Below are 14,414 nucleotides of genomic sequence, written 5' to 3'. Positions count from 1 at the left end.
CCATAGTGGATCTAACATAATAGTGAGAGTCCAGTCCATAGTGGATCTAACATAATAGTGAGAGTCCAGTCCATAGTGGATCTAATATAATAGTGAGAGTCCAGTCCATAGTGGATCTAACATAATAGTGAGAGTCCAGTCCATAGTGGATCTAACATAATAGTGAGAGTCCAGTCCATAGAGGATCTAATAGTGAGAGTCTAGTCCATAGTGGATCTAACATTAAAGTGAAAGTCCAGTCCATAGTGGATCTAACATAATAGTGAAAGTCCAGTCCATAGTGGATCTAACATAATAGTGGGAGTCCAGTCCATAGTGGATCTAACATAATAGTGAGAGTACAGTCCATAGTGGATCTAACATAATAGTGAGAGTCCAGTCCATAGTGGATCTAACATAATAGTGAGAGTCCAGTCCATAGTGGATCTAATATAATAGTGAGAGTCCAGTCCATAGTGGATCTAACATAATAGTGAGAGTCCAGTCCATAGTGGATCTAACATAATAGTGAGAGTCCAGTCCATAGAGGATCTAATAGTGAGAGTCTAGTCCATAGTGGATCTAACATTAAAGTGAAAGTCCAGTCCATAGTGGATCTAACATAATAGTGTGAGTCCAGTCCATAGTGGATCTAACATAATAGTGGGAGTCCAGTCCATAGTGGATCTAACATAATAGTGGGAGTCCAGTCCATAGTGGATCTAACATAATAGTGAGAGTCCAGTCCATAGTGGATCTAACATAATAGTGTGAGAGTCCAGTCCATAGTGGATCTAACATAATAGTGAGAGTCCAATCCATAGTGGATCTAACATAATAGTGAGAGTTCAGTCCATAGTGGATCTAATATAACAATGAGAGTCCAGTCCATAGTGGATCTAACATTAAAGTGAAAGTCCAGTCCATAGTGGATCTAACATAATAGTGAGAGTCCAGTCCATAGTGGATCTAACATAATAGTGAGAGTCCAGTCCATAGTGGATCTAACATAATAGTGAGAGTACAGTCCATAGTGGATCTAACATAATAGTGAGAGTCCAGTCCATAGTGGATCTAACATAATAGTGAGAGTCCAGTCCATAGTGGATCTAATATAATAGTGAGAGTCCAGTCCATAGTGGATCTAACATAATAGTGAGAGTCCAGTCCATAGTGGATCTAACATAATAGTGAGAGTCCAGTCCATAGAGGATCTAATAGTGAGAGTCTAGTCCATAGTGGATCTAACATTAAAGTGAAAGTCCAGTCCATAGTGGATCTAACATAATAGTGGGAGTCCAGTCCATAGTGGATCTAACATTAAAGTGAAAGTCCAGTCCATAGTGGATCTAACATAATAGTGAAAGTCCAGTCCATAGTGGATCTAACATAATAGTGGGAGTCCAGTCCATAGTGGATCTAACATAATAGTGAGAGTACAGTCCATAGTGGATCTAACATAATAGTGAGAGTCCAGTCCATAGTGGATCTAACATAATAGTGAGAGTCCAGTCCATAGTGGATCTAATATAATAGTGAGAGTCCAGTCCATAGTGGATCTAACATAATAGTGAGAGTCCAGTCCATAGTGGATCTAACATAATAGTGAGAGTCCAGTCCATAGAGGATCTAATAGTGAGAGTCTAGTCCATAGTGGATCTAACATTAAAGTGAAAGTCCAGTCCATAGTGGATCTAACATAATAGTGAAAGTCCAGTCCATAGTGGATCTAACATAATAGTGGGAGTCCAGTCCATAGTGGATCTAACATAATAGTGAGAGTACAGTCCATAGTGGATCTAACATAATAGTGAGAGTCCAGTCCATAGTGGATCTAACATAATAGTGAGAGTCCAGTCCATAGTGGATCTAATATAATAGTGAGAGTCCAGTCCATAGTGGATCTAACATAATAGTGAGAGTCCAGTCCATAGTGGATCTAACATAATAGTGAGAGTCCAGTCCATAGAGGATCTAATAGTGAGAGTCTAGTCCATGGTGGATCTAACATTAAAGTGAAAGTCCAGTCCATAGTGGATCTAACATAATAGTGTGAGTCCAGTCCATAGTGGATCTAACATAATAGTGGGAGTCCAGTCCATAGTGGATCTAACATAATAGTGAGAGTCCAGTCCATAGTGGATCTAATATAATAGTGAAAGTCCAGTCCATAGTGGATCTAACATAATAGTGGGAGTCCAGTCCATAGTGGATCTAACATAATAGTGAGAGTACAGTCCATAGTGGATCCAACATAATAGTGAGAGTCCAGTCCATAGTGGATCTAACATAATAGTGAGAGTCCAGTCCATAGTGGATCTAACATAATAGTGAGAGTCCAGTCCATAGTGGATCTAACATAATAGTGGGAGTCCAGTCCATAGTGGATCTAACATAATAGTGAGAGTCCAGTCCATAGTGGATCTAACATAATAGTGAGAGTCCAGTCCATAGTGGATCTAACATAATAGTGGGAGTCCAGTCCATAGTGGATCTAACATAATAGTGAGAGTCCAGTCCATAGTGGATCTAACATAATAGTGGGAGTCCAGTCCATAGTGGATCTAACATAAAAGTGAAAGTCCAGTCCATAGTGGATCTAACATAATAGTGTGAGAGTCCAGTTCATAGTGGATCTAACATAATAGTGAGAGTCCAGTCCATAGTGGATCTAACATAATAGTGGGAGTCCAGTCCATAGTGGATCTAACATAATAGTGGGAGTCCAGTCCATAGTGGATCTAACATAAAAGTGAAAGTCCAGTCCATAGTGGATCTAACATAATAGTGGGAGTCCAGTCCATAGTGGATCTAACATAAAAGTGAAAGTCCAGTCCATAGTGGATCTAACATAATAGTGTGAGAGTCCAGTTCATAGTGGATCTAACATAATAGTGAGAGTCCAGTCCATAGTGGATCTAACATAATAGTGAGAGTCCAGTCCATAGTGGATCTAATATAATAGTGAGAGTCCAGTCCATAGTGGATCTAACATAATAGTGAGAGTCCAGTCCATAGTGGATCTAACATAATAGTGAGAGTCCAGTCCATAGAGGATCTAATAGTGAGAGTCTAGTCCATGGTGGATCTAACATTAAAGTGAAAGTCCAGTCCATAGTGGATCTAACATAATAGTGTGAGTCCAGTCCATAGTGGATCTAACATAATAGTGGGAGTCCAGTCCATAGTGGATCTAACATAATAGTGAGAGTCCAGTCCATAGTGGATCTAATATAATAGTGAAAGTCCAGTCCATAGTGGATCTAACATAATAGTGGGAGTCCAGTCCATAGTGGATCTAACATAATAGTGAGAGTACAGTCCATAGTGGATCCAACATAATAGTGAGAGTCCAGTCCATAGTGGATCTAACATAATAGTGAGAGTCCAGTCCATAGTGGATCTAACATAATAGTGAGAGTCCAGTCCATAGTGGATCTAACATAATAGTGGGAGTCCAGTCCATAGTGGATCTAACATAATAGTGAGAGTCCAGTCCATAGTGGATCTAACATAATAGTGAGAGTCCAGTCCATAGTGGATCTAACATAATAGTGGGAGTCCAGTCCATAGTGGATCTAACATAATAGTGAGAGTCCAGTCCATAGTGGATCTAACATAATAGTGGGAGTCCAGTCCATAGTGGATCTAACATAAAAGTGAAAGTCCAGTCCATAGTGGATCTAACATAATAGTGTGAGAGTCCAGTTCATAGTGGATCTAACATAATAGTGAGAGTCCAGTCCATAGTGGATCTAACATAATAGTGGGAGTCCAGTCCATAGTGGATCTAACATAATAGTGGGAGTCCAGTCCATAGTGGATCTAACATAAAAGTGAAAGTCCAGTCCATAGTGGATCTAACATAATAGTGGGAGTCCAGTCCATAGTGGATCTAACATAAAAGTGAAAGTCCAGTCCATAGTGGATCTAACATAATAGTGTGAGAGTCCAGTTCATAGTGGATCTAACATAATAGTGAGAGTCCAGTCCATAGTGGATCTAACATAATAGTGAGAGTCCAGTCCATAGTGGATCTATGGACACTCAAAAAATTCCCAATTTTTTGAGAAATTCCCATTGAATTCAATGTCACATTCTTCAAAGTTCCACAATTCCCACATTTTCCACCCGATTCAAACCGTCCCAACTTCAAACTCTTCAGTCTATTCTGTAATCACAGACTTTCCCACGACAAATTCCGAAAATTCCCAGATTTTCCGGGAAAATGTTCCCAATCAAAATAAATTGGCCATTTTTCAAACTTTCGCCATTTCCACATTCGAACAATTCCACCTTCACCACATTCCACCATCCTGGAAACTCAAACTATATTTTTTTCCAAGTTTGAAAAAAAATTCCAGGGATTATTCAGAATTCTTGCATTTCCACCATTTTTTTCTGCCGGCTACTCCTTCCACATTTTTCAATGCATTTCAACCGTTCCACCGTCAAATCTTTTGTCTTAATCAGGACAAAATAAAAAATAGTTTTTTTGAACTGGAAAAATGCCCAAAATTACCGTTTCCGATTACGTCACATGAAATATTCCACTTTGAAAATTTTTTGGGGGGGAAAATTTTGCATATTTTGTGTTTGCTTTATAAAAAACTGAGCTGTTTTTTTTTTTTTTTTTTAAAAGAAGTGCCTAAAACAAACAAAAAACACAAAGAACAATAAAAATAATAATTGACGGATGGATCTGAAGTTGATTGTTCTAAAAGTAAACAATAAAAAAAAAATATAATTTATTTTTAACACTTTAATGAGTAGGAGACTTTTGGATTATTTGTGTGATTTGTTTTAAGTGTCATTGCTTCCAAAATAATAATGAATCAAAATCCAAAATGAAGGCTACAATTATTATATAATCTCAAATACTCCACCAAAAAATGTTATTTGGTGAAAATATTGCATATTTTGTGTTTTTTCCATTATAATGTGAAGTGAATGATATTTATATAGCACTTTTCTCAAGTGACTCAAAGCGCTTTTCATAGTGAAACCCAATATCTAAGTTACATTTAAACCAGTGTGGGTGGCACTGGGAGCAGGTGGGTAAAGTGTCTTGCCCAAGGACACAACGGCAGGGACTAGGATGGCCGAAGCTGGAATCGAACCTGCAACCCTCAAGTTGCTGGCACGAACACTCTACCAACCGACCTAAACCACCCCGATCTACAGATTTAAAACTTGAATAATAATGAAAATGATAGTACTGAATAATGACACTTTTTTAAATGTTTTTGGACCAAAACCCTTTAGGGTCCCCGGGATCATAACTGAGTGGATGCTTTAATGTAAATATTTTATGCATATATTGTAGTGGATTTTAAAATAAAAATGATGAAAATGGCCCCACCTTGTTTGGATTTTTCAGTGTGCGGTCCTCAGTGGAAAAAGTTTGGACCCCCCTGCATTATATGCACTAAGAAATATGGTATAAATAATATTGAATTCAAATATGCATATTTTAAAAAAATCACACAGAGCTTGTTTTACATCTTTGAGTCTGTTTTTTTTTATCATTATAATTCATTTTTCACACATAAATTGTGAGTCCTGCAATAGTATCAGGTGGTGTTGCACTGCCCTCCAGTGGACAACTGAGGTATTACATAGCAGTGTGTACTGTACACTATATGAAGTGTATTAGCTCTATAATTGTTGATTTTTGTTATGTTCATTTTCCATGACTTATTTTGTTGTTGCATCTTAGGCTGGAGTCTACCCCAGCTGACTTGGCGAAGGGTGCCGTACATCGGAATAAATAAAATAAACACCTGTGAATGTTTTCTTTCCTTTATGTTAGTGGATCTAACATAATAGTGAGAGTCCGGTCCATAGTGGATCTAACATAATAGTGAGAGTCCAGTCCATAGTGGATCTAACATAATACTGAGAGGCCAGTCCATAGTGGATCTAACATAATAGTGTGAGAGTCCAGTCCATAGTGCATCTAACATAATACTGAGAGTCCAGTCCATAGTGGATCTAACATAATAGTGAGAGTCCAGTCCATAGTGGATCTAACATAATAGTGTGAGAGTCCAGTCCATAGTGGATCTAACATAATAGTGAGAGTCCAGTCCATAGTGGATCTAACATAATAGTGTGAGAGTCCAGTTCATAGTGGATCTAACATAATAGTGTGAGAGTCCAGTCCATAGTGGATCTAACATAATAGTGAGAGTTTAGTCCATAGTGGATCTAACATAATAGTGAGAGTCCAGTCCAAAGTGGATCTAACATAATAGTGTGAGAGTCCAGTCCATAGTGGATCTAACATAATAGTGAGAGTCCAGTCCATAGTGGATCTAACATAATAGTGTGAGAGTCCAGTCCATAGTGGATCTAACATAATAGTGAGAGTCCAGTCCAAAGTGGATCTAACATAATAGTGTGAGAGTCCAGTCCATAGTGGATCTAACATAATAGTGAGAGTCCAGTCCATAGTGGATCTAACATAATAGTGTGAGAGTCCAGTCCATAGTGGATCTAACATAATAGTGAGAGTCCAGTCCATAGTGGATCTAACATAATAGTGTGAGAGTCCAGTCCATAGTGGATCTAACATAATAGTGAGAGTCCAGTCCATAGTGGATCTAACATAATAGTGTGAGAGTCCAGTCCATAGTGGATCTAACATAATAGTGAGAGTCCAGTCCATAGTGGATCGAACATAATAGTGGGAGTCCGGTCCATAGTGGATCTAACATAATAGTGTGAGAGTCCAGTCCATAGTGGATCTAACAAAATAGTGAGAGTCCAGTCCATAGTGGTTTTAACATAATAGTGTGAGTCCAGTCCATAGTGGATCTAACATAATAGTGTGAGTCCAGTCCATAGTGGATCTAACAAAATAGTGAGAGTCCAGTCCATAGTGGATCTAACATAATAGTGTGAGTCCAGTCCATAGTGGATCTAACAAAATAGTGAGAGTCCAGTCCATAGTGGATCTAACATAATAGTGAGAGTCCAGTCCATAGTGGATCTGACATAATAGTGTGAGAGTCTAGTCCATAGTGGATATAACATAATAGTGAGAGTCCAGTCCATGGTGGATCTAACATAATAGTGAGAGTCCAGTCCATAGTGGATCTAACATGATAGTGAGAGTCCAGTCCATAGTGGATCTAACATAATAGTGAGAGTCCAGTCCATAGTGGATCTAACATAATAGTGAGAGTCCAGTCCATAGTGGATCTGACATAATAGTGTGAGAGTCTAGTCCATAGTGGATATAACATAATAGTGAGAGTCCAGTCCATGGTGGATCTAACATAATAGTGAGAGTCCAGTCCATAGTGGATCTAACATAGTAGTGAGAGTCCAGTCCATGGTGGATCTAACATAATAGTGAGAGTCCAGTCCATAGTGGATCTAACAGAATAGTGAGAGTCCAGTCCATAGTGGATCTAACATAATAGTGAGAGTCCAGTCCATAGTGGCTCTAACATAATAGTGAGAGTCCAGTCCATAGTGGATCTAACATAATAGTGTGAGAGTCCAGTCCATAGTGGATCTAACATAATAGTGAGAGTCCAGTCCATAGTGGATCTAACATAATAGTGTGAGAGTCCAGTCCATAGTGGATCTAACATAATAGTGAGAGTCCAGTCCATAGTGGATCTAACATAATAGTGAGAGTCCAGTCCATAGTGGATCTAACATAATAGTGTGAGAGTCCAGTCCATAGTGGATCCAACATAATAGTGAGAGTCCAGTCCATAGTGGATCTAACATAATAGTGTGAGAGTCCAGTTCATAGTGGATCTAACATAATAGTGGGAGTCCAGTCCATAGTGGATCTAACATAATAGTGAGAGTTTAGTCCATAGTGGATCTAACATAATAGTGAGAGTCCAGTCCATAGTGGATCTAACATAATAGTGTGAGAGTCCAGTCCATAGTGGATCTAACATAATAGTGAGAGTCCAGTCCATAGTGGATCTAACATAATAGTGTGAGAGTCCAGTCCATAGTGGATCTAACACAATATTGAAAGTCCAGTCCATAGTGGATCTAACATAATAATGTGAGAGTCCAGTCCATAGTGGATCTAACATAATAGTGAGAGTCCAGTCCATAGTGGATCTAACATAATAGTGAGAGTCCAGTCCATAGTGGATCTAACATAATAGTGTGAGAGTCCAGTCCATAGTGGATCTAACATAATAGTGTGAGTGTCCAGTCCATAGTGGATCTAACATAATAGTGAGAGTCCAGTCCATAGTGGATCTAATATAATAGTGAAAGTCCAGTCCATAGTGGATTTAACATAATACTGAGAGTCCAGTCTATAGTTGTTCTAACCCAATAGTGTGAGAGTCTAGTCCATAGTGGTTTTAACATAATAGTGAGAGTCCAGTCCATAGTGGATCTAACATAATAGTGAGAGTCCAGTCCATAGTGGATCTAACATAATAGTGTGAGGTTCCAGTCCATAGTGGATCTAACATAATAGTGAGAGTCCAGTCCATAGTGGTTTTAACATAATAGTGAGAGTCCAGTCCGTAGTGGATCTAACATAATAGTGAGAGTCCAGTCCATAGTGGATCTAATAGTGAAAGTCCAGTCCATAGTGAATCTAATATAATAGTGAAAGTCCAGTCCATAGTGGATTTAACATAATACTGAGAGTCCAGTCTATAGTTGTTCTAACCCAATAGTGTGAGAGTCTAGTCCATAGTGGTTTTAACATAATAGTGAGAGTCCAGTCCATAGTGGATCTAATAGTGAGAGTCCAGTCCATAGTGGATGCAACATCATAATGAGAGTCCAGTCCATAGTGGTTTTAACATAATAGTGAGAGTCCAGTCCATAGTGGATCTAACATAATAGTGTGAGAGTCCAGTCCATAGTGGATCTAACATAATAGTGAGAGTCCAGTCCATAGTGGATCTAATAGTGAGAGTCCAGTCCATAGTGGATGCAACATCATAATGAGAGTCCAGTCCATAGTGGATCTAACATAATAGTGAGAGTCCAGTCCATAGTGTGGCCAGCAGGAGACCACCCAGAGCGAAGACAGGTCAGCAGCACAGAGACGTCCCCAACCAACGTCCCTTGGCAAGTTTCACTGCAATAAGGCACTTTTGGTAGCCATCCACAAGCTTCTGCTTGAATTTTTGACCACTCCTGATAATATTGGTGCAGTTCAGCTAAATTTGTTGGTTTTCAGACATGGACTTGCTTCTTCAGCATTGTCCACACAATTAAGTCAGGACTTTGGGAAGGCCATTCTAAAACCTTAATTCTAGCCTGATTTAGCCATTCCTTTACCACATTTGGCATGTGTTTGGGGTCATAGTCCTGTTGGAACACCCAACTGTGCCCAAGACCCAACATCCGGGCTGATGACTTTAGCTTGTCGTGAAGAATTAGGAGGTAATCTTCTTTTTTCTGAGTATTGTGGCCAAACAGCTAAATTTTAGTTTCATCTGACATCACATGGACAAAGATAAGACCTTCCGGAGGAAAGTTCGGTGGTCATGTCTAAGGTGGTAAAGGAATGGCTAAATCAGGCTAGAATGAAGGTTTTAGAATGACCTTCCCAAAGTCCTGACTTAAAGGTGTGGACAATGCTGAAGAAACAAGGTCCTTACAGAAAACCAACACATTTAGCTGATGAACAGCACCAATTTTGTCAAGAAAAGTGGTCAAAAATTCAACCAGAAGCTTGTGGATGGCAACCAAAAGCGCCTTTTTGCAGTGAAACTTGCCAAGGTGTCAGGTTCAAACAAAGATGACATATATTAAACAGACAAGAAGCAAGGAATCATGTAGAGACAGACTTACATTTTGCTCAATGAGGAGAGATGTTTGGGCTGTACTCTAGTTACAGATCCAAACTACGCTCTAAAATTCAACCAGACGCTTGCCAGAAGCTTGTGGATGGCTACAAAAAGCGCCTTATTGCAGTGAAACTTGCCAAAGTCTCAGGTTCAAACACTGATTTAATCTATTAAACAGACAAGAAGCAAGGAATCATGCAGAGACAGAGTTAAATTTTGCTCAATGAGGAGAGATGTTTTGGGCTGTACTCTAGTTACAGATGCAAACTACGCTCTAAAATTCAACCAGACGCCTGCCAGAAGCTTGTGGATGGCTACAAAAGCGCCTTATTGCAGTGAAACTTGCCAAGGTCTCAGGTTCAAACACTGATGACATCTATTAAACAGACAAGAAGCAAGGAATCATGCAGAGACAGAGTTAAATTTTGCTCAATGAGGAGAGATGTTTGGGCTGTACTCTAGTTACAGATCCAAACTACGCTCTAAAATTCAACCAGAAGCTTGTGGATGGTTACAAAAAGCGCCTTATTGCAGTGAAACTTGCCAAGGTCTCAGGTTCAAACACTGATGACATCTATTAAACAGACAAGAAGCAAGGAATCATGCAGAGACAGAGTTAAATTTTACTCAATGAGGAGAGATGTTTTGGGCTGTACTCTAGTTACAGATGCAAACTACGCTCTAAAATTCAACCAGACGCCTGCCAGAAGCTTGTGGATGGCTACCAAAAGCGCCTTATTGCAGTGAAACTTGCCAAGGTCTCAGGTTCAAACACTGATGACATATATTAAACAGACAAGAAGCAAGGAATAATGAAGAGACAGAGTTAAATTTTGCTCAATGAGGAGAGATGTTTGGGCTGTACTCTAGTTACAGATCCAAACTACGCTCTAAAATTCAACCAGACGCTTGCCAGAAGCTTGTGGATGGCTACCAAAAGCGCCTTATTGCAGTGAAACTTGCCAAGGTCTCAGGTTCAAACACTGATTTAATCTATTAAACAGACAAGAAGCAAGGAATCAAGCAGAGACAGAGCTAAATTTTGCTCAATGAGGAGAGATGGTTGGGCTGTACTCTAGTTACAGATGCAAACTACGCTCTAAAATTCAACCAGACGCTCACCAGAAGCTTGTGGATGGCAACCAAAAGCGCCTTATTGCAGTGAAACTTGCCAAGGTCTCAGGTTCAAACACTGATTTAATCTATTAAACAGACAAGAAGCAAGGAATCAAGCAGAGACAGAGCTAAATTTTGCTCAATGAGTAGAGATGTTTGGGCTGTACTCTAGTTACAGATGCAAACTAGACTCTAAAATTCAACCAGACGCTTGCGGATGGCTACCAAAAGCGCCTTATTGCAGTGAAACTTGCCAAGGGACATGTGACCAAATATTAACATTGCTGTATGTATACTTTTGACCCAGCAGATTTGCTCACATTTTCAGTAGACCCATAATAAATTCATAAAAGAACCAAACTACATGAATGTTTTTTTTTTGTGACCAACAACTACGGCTCGAACGTCTGGGGGCAAACAAGCACTCGAGTAGCACTCGGAGCGGACTGAATGTGGGACTTTTTCCACGCCAAATAAGCAAGTATGCCTGGCAGAAAACACTCATACGTACATTAGTGCTCCACTTTTTAATATTGAATTCAATTTCTATCAACAACACCCACATTTTTGATTTTTTACAGACATTCACGGACAAATTTGACCACACCTAGTGTGTGTGTGACAGTCATTGGTACTTTAAAGGGGAACATTATCACCAGACCTATGTAAGCGTCAATATATACCTTGATGTTGCAGAAAAAAAGACCTTATATTTTCTTAACCGATTTCCGAACTCTAAATGGGTGAATTTTGGCGAATTAAACGCCTTTCTGTTTATCCCTCTCCGAGCGACGACGTCAGAACGTGACGTCACATCGGTACTCAACGCCATTTCACATACCACATCACAGGCATCCAGTCAAATCAGCTCTGTTGTTTTCCGTTTTTCGACTATTTTCCGGTACCTTGGAGACATCGTGCCTCGTCGGTGTGTTGTCGGAGGCTGTAACAACACGATCAGGGACGGATTCGAGTTGATTTACGTAGAATGTGCATCAAATTAGCACGGCATGCTAATCGATGCTAACATGCTATTTAGGCTAGCTGTGTGTACATATTGCAGCATTATGCCTTATTTGTAGCTATATTTACATCCAGCCGTTCTCTCCACCCACATTTAATGCCAAACAAACAAATACCAGTCGACGGAATGAAGTTGCTCCAGTGTCAAGAGATGCGAAAGCCCCTTGTTTGGTTTTTACCGGCGATGGTAAAAAGTGGAGGAGTTCAAGTACCTAGGAGTCTTGTTCACGAGTGAGGGAAGAGTGGATCGTGAGATTGACAGGCGGATCGGTGCGCCGTCTTCAGTAATGCGGACGCTGTATCGTTGTGGTGAAGAAAGAGCTGAGCCGGAAGGCAAAGGTCTCAATTTACCGGTCTATATACGTTCCCATCCTCGCATATGGTCATGAGCTTTGGGTTATGACCGAAAGGACAAGAACACGGGTACAAGCGGCCGTAATGAGATTCCTCCGCCGGGTGGCGGGGCTCTCCCTTAGAGACTCGGACCTCCAAATCTGAGACAGTGGTTCTTGCCCAAAGTCCGAGTCCGTGGTTCTGTCCTGGAAAAGGGTGGTGTGCCATCTGCAAGTTGGGGAAGAGACCCTGCCCCAAGTGGAGGAGTTCAAGTACCTCGGGGTCTTGTTCATGAGTGAGGGAAGAGTGGATCGGTGCGGCGCCTTCAGTAATGCGGATGCAGAAGAAGGAGCTGAGCCGGAAGGCAAAGCTCTCAATTTACCGGTCGATCTACGTTCCCATCCTCACCTATGGCCACGAGCTTTGGGTTATGACCGAAAGGACAAGATCACGGGTACAAGCAGTCGAAATTAATTTCCTCCGCCGGGTGGCGGGGCTCTCCCTTAGAGATAGGGTGAGAAGATCTGCCATCCGGGAGGAACTCAAAGTAAAGCCGCTGCTCCTCCACATGGAGAGGAGCCAGATGAGGTGGTTCGGGCATCTGGTCAGGATGCCACCCGAATGCCTCTGTAAGGAAGGTGTTTAGGGCACGTCCAACTGGTAGGAGGCCATGGGGAAGACCCAGGACACGTTGGGAAGACTATGTCTCCCGGCTGGCCTGGGAACGCCTCGGGATTCCCCGAGAAGAGCTGGACGAAGTAGCTGGGGAGAGGGAAGTCTGGGTTTCCGACCTCGGATTAGTGGAAGAAGATGGATGGATGGCAAGAGAACTTTTTAATGTAATTCTACTTATAACCGAATCCACTTAAAACCGAAAAACTTTGTCCCTTACTCCCGTGGACGTGCTAAAAAAAAAATAGAATGTACTTTGTACTACCCGGCCGTCGAGTGAAGATTACGGAAAACATCGAATGCATTTGGACTGGCAATAACTGTATCAGTTATTGTCCGCCGTGTACGTCGCGGACTCAACGTCTAGGTCCAGAGTATATAAAGTCACCAAAAAGGAATGACCAATGAAGGTGAAGGCATAAGAGTGAGTGTCCTGACCAGATATCTAAACCCCCTAGTTTGATTGTTGTAAAATGTTGTATCCATTAAAGATTTGATTAATTTATGATGGCTCAGGTGTGATTCACTACAAATCCGGACCCCCAGCACACTGGATTCCAGTTAATTGAAAAACCACAACACTGGATATTGTTCAGATAAGTTACATTTAAGAACTTGCACACAAAGCAACACTGGAGGTGACGATCACATGCGCATTTTCTGTGGATGCGTACTAGGTCACGTTGCGCCGGCGGACGGAGTGGGGGAGGGGGTCTTAAACGACCATTGTGTGTGTGGACACAGATAAGGTTAGGTGGGATTTACCCTGGATAACCTTAGCAGAAGGGGCCTAACCAATCAAGAGAGACATTTACCTGGCTTTTCTCGCCTCCAAAAACCGAACCGTTACTTGATGTTTGGGTCTGATGGCATTGAGAGGGAGGGCACGCTTGCAGAGTGGACTTCAAACAGTCCGACTCACAGTGGCTTCCATGCTTTTTTAGAACCTAGAAGCTGCTTAAAAAAAGGCAATCTTCCACACATGCCGGGCCGGAAGGGAGAACACGTCTTCTAAATTCAAGAGAAATGTTGAAACTCTTCCAGGTGAAGAAGAAATACCATCATCACCTTTGACTTAAGGTTTCAGCTCACTTGCACCTTGGAGGGAGTTGTAATATTATGACATACAATATAATAATACCATAATAATACAATTCCATTTCCAAAACCAAAACCGTTCTAGCAACATTCAGAGTAGCAACCAACAGAGCAATTGAGGACACACAAACATGACACAAAACAATCCAAAAGTAGTCAAACAAAAATGAATAATATCAACAACAGTATCCATATAATAATAAGAAATCCAACATAGCAGTGATTAGAAATAATAATGTATTAGATTTTATATCGCGCTTTTCTATTATTGGATACTCAAAGTGTTCACAGAGAAGTGGGAACCCATCATTCATTCACAATAGTGGTGGTAAGCTACGTTTGTGTAGACTGACGTAGAAATCCCTCATTGATTTGTCTAATGTCTAATTATTTGAT

The sequence above is a fragment of the Nerophis ophidion genome, linkage group LG22 (genome assembly GCF_033978795.1).
Source record: "Nerophis ophidion isolate RoL-2023_Sa linkage group LG22, RoL_Noph_v1.0, whole genome shotgun sequence".
In the NCBI taxonomy this organism is placed as follows: Eukaryota; Metazoa; Chordata; class Actinopteri; order Syngnathiformes; family Syngnathidae; genus Nerophis; species Nerophis ophidion.
This window is presented reverse-complemented; position numbering follows the sequence as displayed.